The 23906-nt window shown below is 46.5% G+C and overlaps 1 protein-coding gene across 5 annotated transcripts in view; it reads left to right on the top strand.

Annotated features, from left to right (window-relative positions):
* The first annotated feature begins 1968 nt into the window (after positions 1–1968).
* The window catches only part of RRBP1 (ribosome binding protein 1), a 67665-nt gene continuing 45727 nt past the window's right edge, over positions 1969–23906 (top strand). For 4 of the 5 annotated variants that reach the window (XM_058563270.1, XM_058563271.1, XM_058563268.1 and 1 more), the window contains exon 1: positions 1969–2053. The gene's annotated coding sequence lies outside the window, so the exon portion shown is untranslated. Of the gene's footprint in view, positions 2054–22438; positions 22554–23906 lie in introns of those variants that run through there. The other variant, XM_058563272.1, reaches the window with a different exon arrangement.

Genomic DNA, 23906 nt, shown 5'->3' with positions numbered 1-23906 from the left:
CACTGTGCTCTCTGCCAGCTCCTTCCTGTCCCACTTCTCTACCAAGGCTTCCTGTGACCGTACCCCAAGTGAGTCACTCGAACCCAAACCCTCCTATCAGGATCTGCTTCTGGGAAAACCTAAACAGTGAATAAGAAGAAGGAGGTCTCTGCCCACAGCAAGGCCCTCAAGGGCAGCGGAGTCTTTGCTGGGTCTGTGTGTCACTCTAGGCTGCTGGCCAAGCCTGGCAGTAAATACCAGGCACTCAACAAACACCAAAGAATGAATGAATGAATGAATGAATGAATGAATTTCCTCTCTAAAACCCAGAGGTGGCGGTGATCATCCCAGTGGAGTACACCCACATTCAGAGAGGTTCACTGGTTTACCCATGGTCAATTAGAACTAGTTGGTAGCATATGACAGCCGGAAACTGGGATTCTTGACTTTTATTTCAAGCCGGGGCTCACCACTGGAAAAAGACTGAGGGTCGAAAGCTAATCCAGGTTAATTCCCACTGATTAATCATTAATGTGCTAAGGAACGTCTGAGATTAAAAATAGGAATGAACAGTTTAATTTCAATTCAGCCCCTCTTTATTCCCTCAGGACGGCTTGTATTTTCCACATCTTTCTAACAACAAGTAGTGCAGTACCAGTGACAAAACGGAGGAAATAAATATTAGGAACAGGATTCTGCAGCCACAGGGGCCAGGGAGGTGGTGTGGGGCGGATCAGGCTGCAGCAGCCCTTTTGGCCTCTCAGAAACCTCTATTTCAAAGAGGCTGGCTTTGGCTCAAGTTCTAAGAGTTAGCTTTAAGAGACATTGATGTAATATAAAATATAAAAACCAGGCTTAAAATTATCTTAATTGAAAGACTTATTTGGTTATGAAGAGAGTGTCAGCTTATACTGGGGTGGGGGAGTCATGTAATGAGGAAGTACCATTTGCTCACTTTTCTGGGAAATGGGTGAGTTTTCTTGGGTCAGATCTTCTCACGCTCCCCATTCCATGCAGTAAAATGCCATAAGGTGGACTTATGCTTAATTATTGCTCTGCCAGCTGTGGTTTGGCTGAGTGACTCTAACAGATTGTGTGTGCCTCAGTCGTACCCTCCCTAAAAATGGGTGCAATGACATCCACCTCGATTCCTTGTGCACCTTCTGGTCTTTCCACCCTCATCCCTCCATTTACTTAAGAAAATTCTTTCTGGTGCTGATTGCAATCTCTCTGAAGATAGGCACTTGTCCTCCCTGGGCTGACCCGCAGCAGAACCTGTCCTCACACCCGAGGCCCAGAGGGGGCGCTGCTTCGGGGGAAACTAGTTGGGTTTAAATAAAGCATTTCTCCGGCCGTTCGCGGGTTGCGCAACCCTGCGCAGGGTGACACCCACCGCCACCTCAGCCCGGTGGGGTCCAGGGGCCCAGGGCTGGCGCCGCCGGGATTCGAACCTTCCGCCGCCCTCCGGGACAGAGCCGGCCTAAACTCAGCGACAGCTGGCAGCGCCGCAGGCCCGGAGTGGGCGGGGCCGGAGGCGCCCCCTCCCACGTCTGGCGGGGCGTTCCGGCCCCGCCCAGCCCCCGCGCAGGGCTGAGCGCCGCGCCGCGCGGCCCCGCCCTCCCGGCCCCGCCCCCCGCGGCTCCCCGCGGCTCCGCCCCTCTCCCGTTGGCCGAGGCGGAGACCCTCGTCTCCCCCAATGGCCGCCGCCCCGGCTCGGCCGCGCGCGCTCTGACTGGCCAGCGACCGGCGGAGTGGCGGGGCGCGGGCCAATGGGGAGAGGCGGCTCGATGAATGGCTGCCCCGGGTGGGGAAGGCAGGAGGCGGCGATCCTGGCGGAGGGGGCCGTTCGCCAGCTCCGAGGCAGAAAGTGCCACGACTCCACACGCGCGCACGCAGCCAGCGAGCGGCCGGAGCGGACGGCGGACGGGGCGGGCGGCGTCGGGGTCGCGGTGCCTGCAGCTGCTCGGGGGCGGCTTCCTGGCGGAGGCTCGGCCGGCTCCTCTCTCCCGGTCTTGCGGCGGCGGCGGCGGCGGCTCCTGCCCTCTCGCTCTCCCTCCCGCGTCTCCGGCTGCAGGTGAGAAACTTGAACGGGCCCTGCAGCGGCGGCGGCGGTGGCGGCGCGCGGGCCGGGCCGTCGGGGCGCCGGGGCCGGCCGCGCCGCGAGTGACACGTCTTCTTGGCGGCCCCTCCCCCGGCGGCGCCGCCCGCCATCGCCGCGGCCGCGGCCCCTCGGGTCGGGTCGGACCCCGGGGGGCGTGTGCCGGGCCGAACCCGGCGCAGGGGCGTCGGCCGAGCGCGCCCCGCGGTGTGGACCCCACGCCCCTCGCCGTCAGGGGCCCCGCGGCGCGACGTGGCGCCCCCACCCTCCCCCCCGCCCGGCCGTCGGGCCGGCCCGCGCGCTCCGAAGTTGGGCGAAGAAAGTTGGCGGCGGGGCGGGGCGGCGCACAGCTGGCGGAGGAAAGGGTTAAGTTTCGGGAAGCGGCCGGATGACGTTGCCGGGCTGGAGTCCGGGCTGGAGTCGGGCTGGAGGGGTGGGGGGGCGGGCGGAAGGCGGCGGGGTGGCCGGGGGGAGGAGGGCGGGATGAATGGGGGGCCCGCGGGCCGAGTGCGCCCGCCTGCCGGCTGCGGCCCGGAGGCGCTTCGGGAGTCGGGCGGCCCCCGACGGGGCGGGCCCGGGACGCGGGGCTCCGGGGGACGCCGTGCGGGGACGGGGCTGTCCGGGGTCCGGACGCCCGGCGCCGCGGTGGCAACTTCCCGGAGTGCGGGAGGCGGCTCCCTGCTCCCCCTGGCGGCGGGGCCGTGGGCACCGTTTTCTCGGCCAGGCTGCGTGGAGCCCGGCGCGAGGGCGCCCGGCGTGGGACGGGGGCACCCCGTGCCCTGCCAGGCCCGGGCGGAAGCGGGCATCTCCGGCCCGGCCGGCCAAGCGCGCTGGCACCCGGCTTGCCGCCCGCCGGTCTCCCCGGCCGCGCGCCCTGGGGCAGGGGAGGACGGGCTGGGGTCCGCGCGTCCAGTGGGGCGTCCGGGAAGCTTGAGGACCTCTCCTCAAATTATAGATCATAAATGGTAGCTCGGTATGGTGTAATGGTTAAGGGAGTGGGCTACTCTTGGGGATGACCTCAGCCAAGCTGTTGAACTCCGGGTGTCGGCTTCCCTGTCTGAAAAACGGGGCTGCTGAGCGTTTCTACTTAAGAGAAAAGACGTGAAGACCCAGCACACGTAGGGAGCAGTCAACAGGTATTGGCTGTGACTGTTGGGACGAATTTTTAGGGGCGTGCGGGGCAGGGGAGGGAGGTACAGTCTGGGTCTGGCTCCAGCCGGCCTGCTGCAGACACAGGGCTCTGGAAGTCCCAGGGTCTGGATTCCACCCCCCATGCCACGCTTACAGACTCTCTGCGCAGATCCCTTAACCTCTCTCAACCTGGGTTTCCTTATCTATAGCCTGGAGGTAGCACCACCCTCTCACAGCAGGGTCCAGACAGCCTCCGGGGCAAATACCACCCACTCCCAGGCCAGTGCTGGGACTAACTGGGACCTTGTGCAAACACAAGGCAGTTTGGCAATAACTCCTGGAGGTCGGAGGTCAGCAGAGACTAGGAAGCACCAAGGAAATGAAACTTCAAAGGCTCTTGGGAGCCTTCCACGTAGAACGTCATACGTTCTAGTATGCTGGAATCTTGGGGGTGAGGGGTCTGGATGGCTGCTTCTGGAGTTTGGGGAAGTAGGTCCAGTAGGGCCTCACATCGCAGGCTAGAGATCTCTTCAGAACTCTGGCTGCTGCGTGTCCCCAAGCGCCAGGTCTTCTGTCCAGCACTCCCAGGAGGGACAGCTGCACGTCTTACACCAGCCTTACGCAATCCGGGAGCATACATTCTACCCCTGCCTCCTGCCTTACACTTTCTCTCTGTGCCTGGTTGTCTTAACTTCCTGTTAATCTGACACCCGAGAAGTCTTGGTGATCCTGCAGCATGCTGCTTACTGTGGTGACGTCTCAGTTCCTTTATGAACTTTCCAAAGGTCAGCCCCACTATGGGCTGCCAACCTGTTTCCCTTCCAGAAAGAAGCTTCCGGTTCTGAGGTCCTGGAAATGCCACTTCTCTCTCTGTTTAAGCAAAGGAGGAAAGGTGGGGGCAGACCTCCTGGTAGATTAAGTTTTCCCTTCACATGGAGCAGTGCAAACCTGGCGTGTGGGGCTCCTGGGCCCGTTGAGGCTGTCTTGGGGTTTGGATAGAAGATGTCCAGTGGGTAGAGCTACAGGCATCATGCTGTAACAGAACTCTTTTCTTTCATAGTTAGGAATCGGCCTCTGAACATCTAAAAAGAGATTAAAAAGTTAGAGTGGTACCTTGGTGCATGAATATTTTTCGGTGATGCGAGAGTTTTAAATCTCAAATCATTGAGTCACATTTGAGCAATTATGCTCTTTGCTGAAATGAGCCCTAAGTCAGCAGGCTGCAATAATTATACAGCACCAAATTCCGTTTAAGTGGTTGACTGCAAATGATTTAATGATTTAATGATAAAGTCTCAATTTTTGAGATGCCAGATTTTTTTTTTGCTAAAATCTTGTTTCGAGAGAAAAAAATAATGGTCAGTCAGGATTATGAAAGCACAGACTGTGCTATCCATCTGTACATCCTGGACCTGCGACGGCCAAGGCCTGGTGTATAACACAATAATTGTTGACTAAATGAAGTTGATTGCCAGACCCGTTAAAATATTCTCATTAGTTATCCAGCTGCTAACTCACTGGACAAATGAAGCTGAACCCAGCTTGATTTTTAAGCCTTGCAGCCACCCCATTCTGTAAAGTAGGTATGGTTGTTCCCATGCTATGGATGAGAACATGGAGGCCCAACCAGTCAGGCGGATGTCAGGCCAATTCCTGTTGCCCAGCTGCTGGGTGATGTGGGCATGGCCTTCTTAATGTTCGCCTACAGGGCTGTATAGTTCCATACTTGCTGGGACTGTAACTGTCCTGGTAGGACACGGAACTAGAAGATCAAAATTAAGAGCTTCAGTGGAAGGAAGGTGGGGGAGTCAGTTGAAAATGTGGTAATGGCGAGAAGATACGTTTAATTTCATTTCCTTTCTCAAGCATCTCCTGTGTGCTGGGCCTTCAAACACTATAAATATGAACGAGTGAGACCTAGTTCTTGTCTGAAGAAGCTACTGTCTAGAACTGTGTTGTCCAATATGGTAGTCAGATAGAGTTATTTAAACTTGAAACAATTATATTGAAATAAAATTTAAGATTCAATTCCTTAGTCACACTGGCCACATTTCAAGTGCTTGGTAGCCACGTGTTGGTCCGTGCAGATTTGGATCATTTCCATCATCACAGAAAGTTCTGTTGGACAGCGCTGGTCTAGAGGTGGCTGGTATTCTCTGTTCCTCTTGATCATTTAGAAATATTATCATGCTGAACCATATGAAATTGCCCCTTCTATACATCAGAAACACTTGACTAGCGGCAGTTCATCCGCTTCAACCTAATGAGATCTCACCTTTAGAGATCTCATTGTAAATTGCATACCAAGGGCAAAAAGCGGGGAGGGTTTGGGGGGGCAGCACAGATAGTGGCCCTGCCCTGGAGAGATTCTTACTCATACCAGTAGCATCGAAATGGTCAAATGTACCAAAATCGGAAAATAGGTGTTCGGCAGAAAGCATATGGCGTGTAGGGAAAGTAAATATTTAATTCCAAGTGAGAGACCCTGGGCAAGAGAGCCACTTAGCATTATGGAAAATTAACTCAGGGATGTCCTAAGAGGCTGTTTTCTTAGCAGACAAATTCTGATGAGTCTTCTGAAACAGGCAATCTGACTCCCACGTCTAAAAACCAGACACATCCAGTGCATTTCCTTTAAGTGCTATGAGTGGCACTTAAGATAAACAGGTGTATCTCCCGCCTGTTTAGTAATGGAAGCAGCTTTAATTTGTAAAGAAAGTTTGGTAATTTCTAAATTTATTTGGGCAAGACTGGAACAGCTGCTGGTCCCTAAACCTTACACGTTCCAATATGCTGGTGTTTCATACTTGGCTGGCATGAGTTGTTTCCTGGGTGACTGTTTGCAGGACTCTGTTATGCTCCTCATAATTTTGAAAGGATCATTGGATAGTATCTGGGGGTAAAGGGCACATGTGTACAGTGACAGATGGCAATTAGACTTTGGAAGGTGAACATGATGTAGTCATCACAGAAATTGAAATATGATGTACACCTGCAATTTATATAATATTTAAACCAATGTTACCTCAATAAAAATTTTTTTTCATTAAAAACAAAGAATTTTTGAGTTCTTGGCTGTACGAGTGGGCTCACCTCAGTTCTCTATCTAGAATAACATAAAACCAAAGTTAATGAAGAACCTCAAATGATGGGGAGCTATTTACTCTCTTGGTGGTTAGAGAGGAGGTCCACTAAGATTGTGCTGGAAGTTATCAGCTATTTATAGTGATAATGAATATCACTGCTGGCTCAAAAGTTGGAATGAAAGACCATCTTAACCCCAAAGCTTTAATTGCATGCCCTCACCTGGTGGAGGTGTGAGTGAATGAGGTCTTTTGTAGGCTGTCTGGAGACTGGTTCTGAGCTGGTGGCCTGCGTGGACTGAACTTGGCCTGCCCATGAGATTTGTTTGGCCAGCCCTTTGTTACTAAACAATTGAGACAGTTTTTAAAAATGGAGATTTTTTTTTGTTAAAAATCTAGATTTTGGGGTTCTCCTGGGGAAAATTAGAATTTCTGGGCACACCAGGTCTGCTTTCTTGCATAACAACCATGGACTGTGGTCGCCCTCTCTGGGCAGGGCCTGAACTCCTGCTCACCAGCATGCCACCCTAATTTACATCACATGCTTGGGGCTTGGCGGTCCCTGAGGGGGCACTGTCCAGTCCAGTATCTGAGCAGAGAGGACTGGAGGGCATTGGGTGCGGCCTGAGTGGTCACCAGTGTCTCCCGCTGGGCTGCAGCTCGGGGAGTGGGAGAAGCGCTGGTTGGGGATTCTGATCCCAGAAGTAAGTGCTGTGACCTTGGGCATGACTTTCCTCCTCCCTGGGCTACAGTTTCCTCCTCTTGTAAAGTGAAACTAGGCCAGATGGCTCCGTCTTGCAGGCCTCAAACCTGGGTTTATCCTTAACTCCTTGCTTTTTTGTCCTGGTGTCCTGCGCAGAGCACATCCTGTCAGCTCCACCTTCAAAGTAGAGCTGGAATTCAGCCATTCTCACCACTGCCACCGGTACCCCGCTGGTCCAAGCCCCTCTTAGCTCTCTCCTCAGTTATTTCACTAGCTCTGAAGTGGTCTCCCTGCTTTTGCCCTCACCCCCTGCCTTCTAGTCTATTCCCAGAGCAGATCATGTCACTTCTCTGTTCAAGACCCTCCTTGGCCAGAGTCTTTACGGTGGCCTCCAAGGGCTCCGCTTTTGCTCTGGCTTCACTTCTGCCATCCCCCTTGTGCTCTGCTCCAGTCACACTGGCCTCCTCCCTGTTTCTCAGGCTTTTTCTGCTTCAGGGCCTTTGCACGTGCTGTTGCTCCCCATGGGGCACTTTTTCCCAGATGGCCACGTGGCTTACTCCCCCACTTTCTTCAGGTCTGTGAAACGTTACCTCTCTGACCACCCTTTTTAAAGTGACAGGCCCTGACTGTCCTCCACTTCCACTCCTTGTGCCTCCTACTTCTCTGGATGGCTTTCTCTTCATTATCACCACCTGACATGCTGCATACGCGGCTGGCTTTGTCATCTCTGTCTCCGGAGCATAAGCTCTACCAATGCAGGGATGTGTCTGTTTGTTTCCTGAGGTATCCCTAATGCCTGGCACAGTGACTGGCACACAGTGGATGCCCATCCTTGCTGAGTTGATGCAGAGAGGATTTTCTAGTTGCTCGAGTTCTACGAGTATATTATTATTTAGCCTGAAGTAGTCTGGATTCCTAGAGCATCAAATATAAACACGAAAACTGTATTCCACAGCCAGGTGACTTTTGGATTCCCTCCAGCCTGACTCCAGTTGGGAAGTTGACAGTTGTTGACACTTGTGGAGGGCACTGTCAAATGCGCACGATCCTGCTCTGCCAGCAGAGGCCAGGGGGTTGAGGTGACCCTTAGGGGAAGGTGTGGGCCTTTGCTCTCTCCCAAAGGGCATGAGCCTTCAGGCCAGTGATGTTTATCTCAGTGCTGCCTGTTTCTCCACAGTCCATCCTCCATGCAGGGCCTCACCAGGACCGGCCGCCCTGGTGCTCGGCCCGCTCGGGGAGAGTGGCAGCGAGCATCCTGTAGCGCTACTGCGCCGCTGATGGGCGTTCGCGGACCTCAGAGTAACTCAGCGGATCAGCAGCAACGCACTCACTGGGAGACAAAACGTTATTTTTGATTTGAACAATGTGCTGGCTCGCTCTGAAAAGTGGTGGATTTTGTGTTTAATGAGCAAGAGTGTTGCTTAGTGGTAGGAGGGAAAACTCTTTTCTTGTAGTTGGCGCTTCATTCTCTCTCCTTTGAGTAGACCTCCTCAGGCTGAGGCGTCAGAGGAGCCCATGAGACGACCCCCCGCCCCCCCACGTGGGCTTGCGCAGGAGCGGGGAGGTGGGGCAGGTGGCTGGTTGGAAGAGTCGTCCCAGGCCTAGCCCCAGCCTTCATTTTTCCTCCTCTCCTCCTGCTTTTGCTTTTAAGCAAAGAAATGACAAGTAGATCCTAGATTCCTAGCCCTTTCTGACGGCAGGATCTGGCCGACTCATTTTACGTGGAACACTGAAAGACTAGCTTCTGGCCCTAAGCCCAGGCGGTTGCTTTTCTGGAACTTCTCATTCAGTGTTTACATGTACAACTCAGCTACAGCAAAACTATTTCCTTTTCAATTAAGACTCATGCTGAATGGAATTAGATGTAGCTTTATTTCTGTTGAATACATTTTCATTTCTTTGTGAGTTCTAGATATTTATAGTAATAAGATAGAAAAATGTAATTTTTGGAATTCAGTAGTAATCACAGTGATTGAGGGAAGGAAAGAGTCAATGCTGAAGAATAAATGAATTATCGACACCCTAAATGAAAGTCTTTTTAGTGATGTGTCGAGGGACATTTAAAAGGTCAACTTTAGCCACGACTCTGAAGCCCAGCCACTATCTTCTGTGTTAAATCACTTCCCTCTTCGACGGGAAGCTCCTGAGCCTTCTTCTGAACTGTTTGATTTTTACCAGTCGGTGAGGAGGACAGCGCAGTGGGCATGGCCACGGACGGTGGGGGTCTGTGGGACAGTGAAGGCAGGAGTGACTGCCCACCTTGACCCTGGCCCAGCTGCCCCCCTGTCTTTGGTGGGGGCAACATCGCGTATGCACGTGAGAGGGCTGGGAGGTCGCAGGAGTGAAAGTGCTCTAACAGATTCTCCGGGCATTGAAGACGCTCCTTCAAGAGCCGTGTGATATATTCTCCTACCAAAGTTGGCATATGTTTTTTTTTTTAACTCTTTCCTAGAGTAAAATACTCATATACAAAAATGCATTGTCATGAGTCTGCAGCTCAATAAACCTCCACAAACTAAACACCCTGTTTAACCAGCAGATCAAGAAGTACCATCTCCCACAAACTCCTCGTGTGCCCCCTCTAGTTGCTGCCCATCCCGGAGGGTGACTACTCTCCTGATTATTCCAGCGCACAGATTGTTCCACCTGTGTTTGAACTCGACGTAAACAAATCACATGGCATGCGCTCTTTTGTGTCTTCCATTCACCATTATGTGTGCAATTCGGGCTAGTTCTCTCTCATTGCTATGTAGTACTCCAGTGTGTGACTACGTCAAGTTTATCCATTTCACTAGGGATGGGTTCTTGGATAGTTTCTAATTTAGGCCTTAAATGTAATAAAAATTACATTATATTATAAAGTATAAAGTCTTGCCTCTGACTTTGGTGAGCGCTTGTCCACATTTCCATTGGGTCTGTTCCTAGGAGTGGGATTGCAGGGCCACAAGGAGGCATGTGCCCAGCTTTAGGAGAGAGTGCCAGATTTTTTCCCAAGGGCTGGTACTAATTTATACTCCCACCAGCAGTATATGAGAGCTTGGAGTATATTATACAATGGCTGACTTCTAACAGGAACCAGAATGAAGTTTGAGTTGCCATTGTTATTAATAAGAAGTAACTTGGGGCCGGCCCGTGGCTTAGCGGTTAAGTGTGCGCGCTCCGCTGCTGGTGGCCCGGGTTCGGATCCCGGGCACGCACTGACACACCGCTTCTCTGGCCATGCTGAGGCCACGTCCCACATACAGCAACTAGCAACTAGAAGGATGTGCAACTATGACATACAACTATCTACTGGGGCTTTGGGGAAAAAAAAAAGGAGGAGGATTGGCAATAGATGTTGGCTCGGGCCGGTCTTCCTCAGCAAAAAGAGGAGGATTAGCATGGATGTTAGCTCAGGGCTGATCTTCCTCTCACACACACAAAAAAGTAACTCACTCTTGCTGCAGTTCTCCTTTGTCATAGAGAAGCGGGGGTTTGGCTGTGAAATTCCTTAATAAAAGGTGGGCTTTCCAAAGGGCCTGTGAAAGAGGGTCAGATTTTATTGCCAAAGAACAAATGCTGTCTCTTAGCCAGCAGCTCTTCTGGTGGTAGTTAGGGAAGGGAGGAGTTCAGCAGAATCTGGTATGGAGATTGAGTTCTTCATCAGGTCCCGCCCCCCCCCCCGCCCCCCCGGGTTAATATAATGAGTGCTGGAGTATTAAGTGGATTTCTTAAAAACACAGGAGCCAGCAGTTGCGGACCAGATGTCATTCAGCCCTGACCCACACATTTCTAATCTGAAAGGCTGCCCACCTCCTGCAATCCCTGTGCAGAGGCGGGGGTTGGTGGTGCAGGGACACTCCCCTCGTCCCGGGATTGATGGATATGCAGATCGGGATTTGGAATTCTCCCGTGCACAGCCAGCCCTCCTGTCACGTAGCAGGGATGCTCTCCTTTCTCTTTTCAGAGTTTGGTTGGCTGGGATTTGGTTTGTCGAGGAGTGACAACAGTGCCAAAGGTCCAAAGCTGAAAGAAGGAATGGGCACTGTGTTTCTGGTGATAGGGTAGACTGGGTAGTCTGGACCAGTCTCTGGGGTGGGGTGGGGCAAGTGCTACATAACAGATAAAAACACCTTCTGAAAGCATTGAATGGCTTGGAATATAGTGAGGAAGATAGTTGGGAGGCCAGAAACTCAGTAAAAAGAGTGACTCTGGACGGTAATGCACAACCCTGAGGGCGTTTGGCAAATTGGGCAAACCCTGAGGTTTGATGGCACCTCTGGGCAGAGTGGGCAGAGATCTAGGTGGGCAGCTCTCTATAGCTGGAACCACAGAGGGCTGCTACACCTCCAGGGAGAAGGCGAGTCAGAAGTAAGCCCATTCCCCTCCTGAGAAGTTGTCCTCACAGCTTGTCCCTCATGCAGATCCCGTGACCTAAGTGGTAGGAAATTCTCAAGCCGATTTTAAAATTCTTTATTTTACAGTCCACCCAGGCAGATAGTGCCCCTTGGTCAGTCCACAAGCAAGCAGATCTCTGAAGGACTGCACCTGTATCCTAGGCTCAGGGAAGCCCCAGGTGTAATTTTCACAGGAAAACGAGCAGTCCCTAGGTAAGGGTAACTAAGCACAAAGAATGCAGAGCACTGTGAATGAGGACCAGCAGAAACAGATCCGTGAAAACACAAGGCAGTGGAGGGGTTGACACCGATTGCAAACAACACTTCCTACTATTCTTAAAGTACCAGACGAGATCGACAGTGCCTCCAAGGAAAGGAAGCAGTAAAATGACCTAGCAAATTTGAAAAAGAAATCAGCTACAACTTCTAGACATGAGCAGCTCGATAATTGTAATTAAAAACCCAGATTGAAGAGAATAAATGAACTGGACGATCGAGCAGAAGGAAATATGCAGATTTCATCCTAGAACCAAATAGATGAATAATTTGTAAGACCAATTAAGAATCCAGGCAGGTAGACTGAGAAGTGCATTTAATTATGGTTCCAGGAGAGGAGAGATTATGGGACAAAGTCAGTATATGATGAGATAATGACTGAGAATTTTACAGAAGGATGAGACACCCATCCGAAAAAAGAAAAAAAAAAAAACCCATGTAGACAGTATAGTGATACAGCAGCCGAAGGAAGAAATCAAGAGTCAGGGTGAGGGCTGGCCCCGTGGCTTAGCGGTTAAGTGCGCGCGCTCCACTACCGGCGGCCTGGGTTCGGATCCCGGGCGCACACCGACGCACCGCTTGTCCGGCCACGCTGAGGCCGCGTCCCACATACAGCAACTAGAAGGATGTGCAGCTGTGACATACAACTATCTACTGGGCTTTGGGGGGAAAATAAATAAATAAAATTATAAAAAAAAAAAAAAGAGGGTGAAGTGAAGGTCACTTTTAAGACGAAAACCAGGACTGTTACTTACCGACAGATCTTCACCAAAGGAAATTCTCAAGGATGTTGTTGGAATGAAAGTAATGCCAAATGGGGAGAGTGAGATGTACAAGCAAGGAAGGATAGAGAAGGTGGTAATATTTGGGCAGCTCTAACTAATGTAAAAGAATAATAATAATGTTGGCAGTGGGGAGGGGGCTGAAAAGGGATAGGATTAAATACATGAAAACAATAACATGAAATTAAAGGGGTAATGGAATTAGTGGAGAAGAGTAAAGTTTTGTTTAACTTTGAACTTTGTGAATGCTGCGTGTTATTAGTTTTTAAAGGTAATTACTAAAGAATAGAAAGTGTATTCTGTAATAGTAGAGGGGGAAAAAATAGTGTGATTAAAAAACAATCCTGGGCTGGCCCCGTGGCGTAGCGGTTAAGCACGCGCGCTCTGCTTCTGGGGCCCAGGGTTCGAAAGTTGGGATCCTGGGCACACACGATGCACCACTTATCAGGCCACGCTGTGGCAGCGTCTCATATAAAGTAGAGGAAGATGGGCACAGATGTTAGCCCAGGGCCGGTTTTCCGCAGCAAAAAGAGGAGAACTGGCAACAGATGTTAGCTGAGGACTAATCTTCCTCACAAAAAAAAAAAAAAAACCGGAAAGGAGATAAGAAAGGAGACACAAAGAACCCTAGGACTGGTGGGAAAATAGCTCAAAATAAGATTATAGATTTAAACTCAAATATATCAGCATTCATATTAAATGTAAATTTACTAAATACTCCAGTTAAAACGTACAGATATATTGGATTTGAAAAATCCAGCTCTTGTGCTGTTTACAAGAAGCAGGATGAAAATAAAGAACAGAAGAAGATATACTATGGAAATATTTCAAAACACTAGTGTTATTATTGTTATATAAAATAGACTTCAACAAACAAAAAATATTATAGAGAGAAAAGGTCACTTCATAATGGTCACAAAATATATAAAACAAAAATTGATAGAATTACCAGTAATGGTCAAATCTTTAATCGTAGTAGAGAATTTTAGCACATGCTCTCATTAATTGACAGCTAAGCAGACAAAAATCAAAAAGGATTAGAACTTTGAACAAAATTAGGAATGTGGTCTATCTATGACTATATATAAATAAAACACTGCAGCCCGCTAATACTACATATTCGGCTTCAAAATTTTCAAAGATTGGCTGTGTACAGGGTCTTAAAGTAAAAGTAAACAAATATCAAAGGATTGAAATTATATAGAGAGAGTAGATAGTCTGACCACAGTTGAGTTAAACTAGAAATATGAATAAAAAGGTAAATAGAGGGGCCAGCCTGGTGGCTTAGCGGTTGAGTGCGCGCTCCGCTACTGGCGGCCCGGGTTGGGACCCCGGGCGCGTACCAATGCGCCGCTTCTCCAGCCATGCTGAGGCCGTGTCCCACATACGGCAACTAGAAGGATGTGCGACTATGACATACAACTATCTCTGGGTCTTTGGGGAACAAAAAAAAGGAGGAGGATTGGCAATAGATGTTAGCTCAGAGCCAGTCTTCCTCAGCAAAAAGAGGAGGATTAGCATGGATGTTAGCTCAGGGCTGATCTTCCTCACAAAAAAGTAAATAAATAAAACTATTTAAAAAAAAAAAAAAACGTGTAGGATGTAGCTAAAATATTATTTACAAGGAAATTTATAACTTTCCATATGTTAAAAAAGAAGAAAAGATGAAAATGAATGAGCTAAGTAAGCATCTGTCTTCAGAACTTACAAAAGGTGAAATAAACCAATCAGAAGGAAGTAACAATGAGAAGGAATTAATGAAACAGAAAGTAAATATGCAGTAGAGAAGTTCAACAAAGCCAAAACTTCATTCTTACAAAATATGAATGATGTTGACAAATATCAAGCAAAATTGATCAAGAAAAAGTGAAAAAGATCAGATAATCAGTATCAAGAATGTAAAATGGGACTTCACTGCAGATATGGTTGACATTAAAAAGATACATGATTATTATGAACAACTTGTGCAGCATAAAAATAAATTAAATCAGTGTCATAGGTATTTATTAAAAATATCTGAAGGATCCAGAGGAGGGGGCTGTACCCTATATCATACATAGAAGACCTTCTGTACATTTGAACATGGTAATAATTTTGCAAGTTCTGATAACATGTTGTATTTTCCTAGAAATTTATTTATCAAGACTGAACCAAGAACCTGATAAAAAGGATGTCTATAAAAAGCCCGTAGCAAACATCACACTCAATAGCAAGACGCCTAAATCTTCACCTTTGACGTCAGGAAGACAGGCTGCGCGCTGTCGTTTCTTCTCTGGAGCGTTGTGTTGCAGGTCCTATACCCTGTGCAAAAATGTAAGAAAAGTGAAGCAGAAGATATGAAGATTGGGAAGAGAGGAGCAAAACTGTAATTCAAAGGCAGTGCGCTTAAATATGTAGTAAAGTTTTTTAAAAATCTACAAATATGTTACTAGAATTAGGCAAGGTTGTTGGGGGGAAAAATCACCCTACAGAAATCAATTACTTTTCTATATACCAGCAACAAAAAGAAAATGGAACTTAAAAGAGACACCATTTGCAATAGTGTAAAAACTATGAAAAACTAAGAAATAACTGTTGCCAAAATGTGTAAGACCCCACAGTGCATTATTTTCCTCTACCAGGACACCTGTGTTTTTCTGTTTAGCTGTGGTCTATGTAAGCATATAACCCTATAAATGAGCGACCCCTATCCTGATGTCATGTTTAGAAGTGCCTTCATTCAGCAAACACTCGATAAGTGTTGGTGTGCTGAGGTTTGCTTGGATACGGTGCTGAAGTCTGATGTGGGCTTTCTGGGAACGTGGTGTCTTCTGTGCTAAGAGTTGTGTCGTGGGCCAGCATATCTTGACTGTGCGTGTCCATTTTGAGAAGTCAGCATTCCTGATTCCTACCTTGCAGGCGTGCTGTCTTCATTAATGAGGTGAAGCCTGTAGGCTTCTTGTAAGCTCTCAGAAGATTTAGATCTGTTTAAGTACCTACTTTTCCCAAGACTGTCATTTTGGAGAAACACAAAAACATGTCAATTCTTTATTTTTTCCCTTAGGCATAGAAATTGAATCTGAAATGGCCGATAAATAAGCAAAAGCTTATAATAGAATACATTTCTATTTTTAGTGTTTCAATCTTTCTTTAAAATAAGTAGCATTGTTTCTTTAAAGTAGGAAGTCAGTTATTTCCATCCTCTGAAAACATGATATAAATCATTTCAGAATACGTCTTTTAAGTTACTGCATTTTCTCTTAGTTTTCTCTGGGTTAAAAAAAAAAAATCGGAGATTACACTTAACATTTTAGATCAGATGATCTGAAAACTTTCTTCTCCAAACATTTAGAAATGTCAGATAAAGTAAACGAGCATTCTTTAAAAAGCATAGCTGAGCTTGTAAAGCAGTAAGAGAGATTACCAGAGGCCGTAAACCAAGGGTGAGGGGAGTGACTGGGACCAGGAGTAAACTGACCCTGAGGTGTGGGTGGGGCATTGTCTTTGGCCTTCTGCTTTAATGTCCAGGTGGGGACAGGGCTTTGTCTAAGGTGGGGAGTGAGACCTGAGCCTCCCCTCATATACCCATGTAAAACCTGTGCCCTTGAAGGGGCACAGGCGCAAGGAAAGGACAGACCGGTGTCTTCGGTGGCAAGGTGGCAAGGGAAGACGACACATGGAGCTTATCTGTTTGTCCTGAGGCAGGGGAGGCAAAGTCTCTGAAGAGTTGGTAACCGGAGGTCCATGCCTCCTGTAAAAATTAGTGCTTGGCTGCTGATTTCTCTGAGCACCTGATTGAAGCAAAGATAAAATAGTTCTTTAGAGACAGTCCCACAACTCAGCCCAGACAGATTGCCACTGATAAAATACCATCAGAGACATGCTACAAAATCACTACTAAAGATATAAAAGTGGGTAATGAAAAACATTAATGGAAAACAATAATACTAGGAAAAAAGCCAGGCTGACTTGAAAAAAACAAATAAAATAGCTCAAAAGACTGATTATAGAGCTGGTTAAATTCAGCAGAAGAGACAATTGGTGAAGTGGAACATACGTCTGAGGAGTTTCCCAGATGGTAACACAGGAGACTGAGGTCTAGTGAGGAATTATACCGCAAGGAAACAGGGGCAGGAAAGTTTTCAAGGAACTAAGTGGCCAAGGGTTTTCCAGAACTGATGAAAACATGACTCTTCAAACTCAGCATAATGAGCCTGAATAAAGTAAATAAAAATAAATACACACCTAAAAATACTTTGTTGAATCTATAGAACCCCAAAGATGGATCTAAAAGTATGAGAGATTTTTTTTTAAAATGGTATTATAAAGGAATGACAGATTGAATGACAGCGTATTTCTCAGTAGTACCTACCTCCTACCCCCCAAAAAAGCCAGAAGACAAAATAATATCTTCAAAGCAGTGAGAGAAAATTAACTGTGAGCATGGAGTTCTATACTCAGTTAATCCATTCCTGAAGAATGATGAGGGTGAAGTAAAGGACTTTTTTCAGGGCTCTAAGGATTGAGAAAGTTTATCAAGTAGAGATCCAATGGGGGCCGGCCCCGTGGCTTAGCAGTTAAGTGCGCGCACTCCACTACTGGCGGCCGGGGTTCGGATCCCGGGTGCGCACCGACGCACCGCTTCTCTGGCCATGCTGAGGCTGCGTCCCACCGCACAGCAACTAGAAGGATGTGCAGCTGTGACATACAACTATCTACTGGGGCTTTGGGGGAAAAAAAACAAAAAGGAGGAGGATTGGCAATAGATGTTAGCTCAGAGGGGTCTTCCTCAGCAAAAAGAGGAGGATTAGCATGGGTGTTAGCTCAGGGCTGATCTTCCTCACAATAAATAAATAGATAGATAGATAGATAGACAGATAGATAGAAGAGATCCTTGCTGAAAGAACTAGTTGAGGATGTACTTTGGGAAGACACAAAAAGAAGGGAGTGGATCCAGGAAGCAGTGATGAGCAAATAAAGGGGTAAACATTTGGGTAATTTAAACATCAGCTGTCTGGAAAAAATGACTAGTTTTGTTGTGTGTGATGGAGAAGGAGCTCATGGCAGATGGAAGGGCACCAGACTCAGGCCTTTTACGGATCTTCCACTGGTGGGGAAGCGGCATTGGTGAAGTCAGGTCAGGGATGCATGTTAGGAAAATATGAGGATAAAAAACATTTTAATCATAATTTTAGTACTCACTAAAAAAATAGAAATAGAATGTATAACTTCCGAACACCATGGAGGAACGGGATAAAACTTAAATAGATTAATAGAATGCAAAAAAGAAGGGAAGAATGAGCTAAGAAAAAGTATTATAAATAGGAAGCACAAGATAAGGGTATAAATGAGTCCAATTGTATAGGAAATCACAGTAGATGCTGATGAAGTAAACCTACCAGTTAAAAAGACAATTTGCTACACTGTTCCTAAAATAAATCTGGCTATATGCTATTTTTAAGAGCTCCACTTACAACATAGGAACACAGAAAGGTTGCAAGTAAAGAATAGAAAATGATTCTAGGCCAATATTAACCCCCAAAAGTTGGTATAACTTTTAAAATAATCAGACAAACTAGACTTCAATGAAAAAAATCATTATTATGGACAAAGAGGGTCACTATATAGGGGGGGAGAAATAGCAGCTACTTTATCAGGAAGATGTAACACTTCTGATCTTACGTTCACCTAATGAGATGGCCTCCAAATAAAGCGCAAGTTGACAGATTTCCCAGGAGAAATTGGTAAATCCATTGATCTTGGTGGGAGATTGTTAAAGCTCTCAATAGCTATTAAATTAAGCAGGCAAAAAACAAGTATGCTTCTGTAGAAGATTATTAAGCCAGAACTAAGAATACACGTAGAAACTTTCACTCCATAGGGTACATGTGTATTTATAAAAATGGACCACAGTCTAACAAAACTCACCAAATACAATCTAAATCAGTGTTTTTCAAACTGTAGGCCCAGTCTACTGTGGGCTTCAAAGTCAATTCAGTTGGTTGTGAAAAACTTTTTAAAATTTTTTAGTGGCGTAGAAGATACCAGTGCATCACACATACTAATATTGAGTTGTTTCATGAAAGTTTTATTATTTATATGTATATACATACATATACCTGTCATATTAGTGTGCATTTATGTGTGTGTGTGTCCTGTGTCATGTAAAAAATTATTTTTCTGGATCATGGTTAAAGGTCTGAAAGCTTTGACCTATATCACACAGAACGGATTCTCTGATGACAGTGTGATTAAATTAGGAATTATCAATGATAATTCAAAGCCCCAATGTGTTAAGGACACAGCCACCTCGCAAGTCAAAGAGATCATATAGGGATTAGAAAATACTGACAACAGAACACTAATGAAAATACTGTGTGTTGTGGCTTGTAGAGTGAAGCTATAGCAGTACTTCGAGGGAAATTTATTGCCTTAAATGTTTGCTACAAGAAAAGAGAAAGCCCTGAAAATTAATAAATGTCCATGTCAAGAAGGTAGAACAGAATAAACCAGTGGAAGTTGGAGGAAGGAATAATGAAAATTAATTATACAGGCATACCTCAGAGATAATGCAGGTTGTGTTCAGACCACTGCAGTAAAGCAAGTCACACACATTTTTTGGTTTCCCAGTGCATATAAAAGTTATGTTTACGCTATACTGTGGTCTATTACGTATGCAATAGCATTACAGCTAAAAAAAAAATGTACTTACCTTAATTAAAAGATACTTTATTGCTAAAAAATAGTGGCCATCATCTGAGCCTTCACTAAGTTATCATCTTTTTGCTCGTTGAGGGTCTTGTAAAAGTAATATCTGCAAAGTGCAACAAAATGAGGTATGCCTGTATGGATTGGATCGCACACCCAAAAGCTAGTTATGGAGTCATCCTTGAAATTGAAACAGCAGTTAAAAATCAGCTCTCTACCTGCCCTCCACCCTCTACAAACAGGTCTGTAAACACCAGATCCTGACAGTTTCATAGGCAAGTTCTTCCAAACCTACAAAGAACAGGGGAAAGGGGTGATCCTTAATTAGCTCATTTTATGAGACTTGAGTGACCTTGCAGCCAAGACCACTAAGAACCATCTGTGTGACCTCTGACTTTCCTCACTTAAACGCACACACAAAAGGCCCACATAAAAATGTGAATCACGTCTAGTGATATGTTAAAAAAGACCCACCATCAAGAAGTGTTTATAGTATAAGAACCATCTGTGAGTTAACATTACAATATATATTATTGTAATTCAACCCATTTCAGATTAGAGAAGATGTCAAGTGATAAAAAGCATTTGCTAAAATACAGTACTCAGTTGTCAAAAGAAAAGAAAAGGTAACTAGGAGTGTAAGATAGCTTAACCTGATAAAAAGTTTCTACTAAAAACCCACGGTCAACACCACATCTAATAGTGAAACTTAGAAGTGGAGACTCGGGTGAGACCAGGAAGTCCCCCCTCTGACCCTGACCAGCACTGCTGCAGAGGTCTTAGCCAGATCTGTGAGACAAGGAAAAGAAAGGAGAGCTAGTGCAGCTTAAAAAGCAAGAAACAAGGGGCCGGCCCGGTGGCGCAAGCGGTTAAGTGCGCGCGCTCCGCTGCGGTGGCCTGGGGTTCGCTGGTTCGGATCCCAGGCGCGCACCGACCTACTGCTTGGCAAACCATGCTGTGGCGGCGTCCCATATAAAGTGGAGGAAGATGGGCACAGATGTTAGCCCAGGGCCCTCTTCCTCAGCAAAAAAAAGAGGCGGATTGGCGGATGTTAGCACAGGGCTGATCTCCTCACAAAAACAAAACAAAAAAAAAAAAAAAGAAAAAAAAAGCAAGAAACAATACTGTCTTTTTTCTTAGGTGATTTTTTTTTTTTATGAGGAATATCCAAGAGAATCTACAAACTTCTAGATTTGACAAGTTTAGTGTACCTGGGTAAATGGCTCATATGCAAAAGTGAATAGCTTTGCTGGTTGTCTACAGCTAGAAACAGAAAAAGTAATTTACAAAAGATATCTTTTCCCAGTACATTTAAAAATAGCCATAACCTAAATTTAACAACAAACGAGATGGGTAAGACTTTTATAGAGAAGATCATAGAAGCTCTTTGCAAGTAAGGAGGAACATTTTAATCAATGTAGTGCTCTAGCATACTATATTCATTGATGGCAAGCTCCCACAGTGTACAGTGTCAGTTCTCTCTAAGTTCTTCTGTAAATTCAGCACGATTCCAGTAGAATCCCAGTAGAATTTTTGGAGGGGATGTATAGGCCAAAAATGTGGTGTTGATGCAGGGCATAGATAAATATAGCAGTGAAACAGTGTGGAGTCCAGTAGGAGATCCACACATATTTCAGACTTGTGGGACAGAGGGTGACTGTGTAAGTTGGGAGGGGCTTGGGGGTAGACCAGTCAGGAAATGGTGCTGGGTCATTAAACTGATGGGGAAAAGTTATGTCACTATTTCTTATCATTTGCCAAAGCAAATTCCAGGTGATTAAAAAACCATGAAAAGCATTACTGAGGTTTTTAGAAGAAAATAATTTCTAAACAATAAGATGACTCTGTTCATAATGGTTGGAACCTGGGTGGCAGGGGGTCACGGGCGTAAGGGAGATTTTTCACTCTATACGAACCATCTCCTTCTTTTTGAGTCTTGAGCTGGAGGGATGTATTGCCTCTATCCAACATAAATGAGTGATTATTTAAGTTTAAAGGATAGTAACACTTTTTCCATAAAAAAAAGAGAAAGGAAACTGATTCTCCCTATGGCAGTAGGGTAGTAGCTGTGAAACAAGAATGACAAACCATAAAGGCAAATGTTAGTAAATTGGACTCCATTAATAGGTAATTTGAAAACCACTATATTGGTTGAAAGAGAAACCATAGACTTCAACATGTCTAAAACAACAAATGATTAATATCCAAAATATGTAAAGGACACCTATAAATCAGAAAAAAAAAAGACAACCCACTAGAAAAATGGGCAAAAGATATGAGCAGGTAGCAGACAGTAAAAGAAATCGGAAGGGCTAGTAGCCGTGGGAGATACGATGTCACCTCCATTCAACTGGGCCGTGTCTCAGGTTTGACCACAGTAGGAAACATTGACAGAGAGGTGGAGGGAGGAGGCCTTTGCGGAACTACCCCTTTGTGGAGCAGTTGGGCAGCGACTGGTGGCGTAACCATGCCCCCCCGTGACCCAGCAGGTCCAGTTCTAGGTACATCCTTGAGGAATCTGTACAGGGGACAGGGAAGCTGGGACACATGTCACATTACAGTTCTGTGTGAATAGCATACGTTTTTAAAACCTAAATGCCTGGTAGGAATATGGACCCATTTCCATTTGTGATCTGGTTACATAACATAGGAGTTAAAATGAACTAAAACTGTGTATTTATACAAATAAATATCAAAAACAAAGTTTAATTCAAAAAGTATTGCCCAATGATAACCTACAGTAGTGTCATTTCTATAGCATTAACCAACACTGAAGCAATACTGGGTTTTGTTTGTGGAGATACATTTGTAATGTAAGCGTAAACATGAGTGGAGGTGCTTAGTGACACATTCTGGGTGCTGGTTTTCTCTGGAAGGAGAGATGATAGACATATTTGATAAACCTGGGTGGTGGGTAAATGGATATTCACAATATTATTCTTACTCTTTTGTCTATTTGAAATATTTTATAATATTCAAAAAATCAGGAGGTGGTGATCCTGGTGCAGCTGTATCTGCCAGGGTCTCTGGTCATTGTCATTCTGTTTTGGTTTCCTAAACTTTTCCTGATGGGTCACCTTGTGCCCAGGAAATGGATCTGGAGCCCCCTCCACACGTGGCCCACGGCAGAGCAGCTGGCTAGTGATGAGACCTAGCCCCAGGCTTCTTTCATAAAACCTACCCAAATCCCAATTACCAAACTGGACTGGACTGGCCAGGCCACAGGCCTGTATTCCATGTCTAAAAGATTTGGGGCTTCCACTTATTTTTGTTCCCTCAACTCTTACCCCTAGGAACAGAAGAAAAGCTGTTCTCTCAAGACCCTCAAGGTGGGCCAGTGAGTTTCCGCCAGCCAAGCCTGGGAGTGGTCCCCGAGCCCACTGGTGGCCTCCTGCTTTCTTCACCTTTCTGCTTTACACTCTAACCGTGCTAGCAATAGTAAGTCAAAGTACATATTTCGTAGAAGTTTCTGGAATTGACAGAATGTGGGTTCTTTGTGGTCAGCCCATACAGGATATGGGCGGGCACACATGTGGCCTAATTCTTTGCCTACCTGGGTGTGGCCGTGGGGGAGATTCCTGCTGGGGGTCCTTCTGTGACAGTGATGAGTGGTGATGAGTTCAGAAGCAAAGCCCCTGGAGTGCTGATCTTAGAGCACATTTGGAAGCATTGCTGGCTCTGTTGTGCCCGTGAGTCAGGGGTCTCCCATGGTGTGTCTACCCCAGCTGAGCTGACGCTGCAGAGTGGCAGGAAGGCTGGCTTTCGTTTAGATTCTGAGGTGACATGGCCTTAGCCTTAAATGTTTCAGCATATTGCTACTTAACACTAGGGCTTTTCATTTTCCTGTGAAAGATTTCTTTTAAAGAAATTCTAACTCAGAAATTAGTGGTGAGGATGTAATTCCTTTTTGGAGCAGCCCATTCTGCAGAAATTGGGAAGACACATTTGTGCTGCTATCAAACATACAGTTATGTGGGGGTCCGGCCCTGTGGCGTAGCGGTTAAGTGTGCGCACTGTGCTGCTGGTGGCCCGAGTTCGGATCCCTGGCACGCACTGACGCACCGCTTGTCAGGCCATGCTGTGGCGGCGTCCCACATAAAGTGGAGGAAGGTGGGCACAGATGTTAGCTCAGAGCCAGTCTTCCTCAGCAAAAAGAGGAGGATTGGCATGGACGTTAGCTCAGGGCTGATCTTCCTCACAAACAAACAAACAAACAAAAAAAAAACCGTACAGTTAGGTGCGCCACAGAGGAAAAATGTTCTCCCAGGCTTGCTTTTCTCAATTCTGTTCTCTCAAAAGAGAATATGTTTTTGTACCCATGTTTGCCTAACCTAGTAAGATTAAAGGCTGATTTTTCAACCCTGGCTTTTCTGCCTAAACCATGTGTCTGCACAGAGCCTGCGGTGCTAGGCAGGGAGCAGGCCCCGCTGTAGGAGGCCCGTGACCGCATCGGCCTGGTGACCCTGCGGCTCCACGGGAAACCGCCCCTCGAGCGCGTAGTTGTTGGTTGGGAAGCCACTCAGGGCTATGGAGCCAGGGGGACCCAGGTCCCTGACGCTATGCTGCCTCTGGAGACGGGGAGTGTTTCAGAGGATTTTTGTCATCTGAATAGACTGAATATAGTGATTATAATGTAGTTTTTGCACGTGAATGTGTCCACATTGGCAAAGTTCTGAGAGGTCCTTGTGAGGACTCAGAGTTTTGGTTGGTGGATGCCCACCAAGAAATGGAGTTTGTACATAGAACGTTTGAAGCCTTTTGTCCCTGTCTTCCCACTCACAAGATCCCTCC

The sequence above is a fragment of the Diceros bicornis genome, chromosome 19, assembly GCF_020826845.1.
Source record: "Diceros bicornis minor isolate mBicDic1 chromosome 19, mDicBic1.mat.cur, whole genome shotgun sequence".
Classification (NCBI taxonomy): domain Eukaryota; kingdom Metazoa; phylum Chordata; class Mammalia; order Perissodactyla; family Rhinocerotidae; genus Diceros; species Diceros bicornis.
Note: the sequence above shows the minus strand (reverse complement) of the source record. Positions and strands in the feature narration are given on the sequence as shown.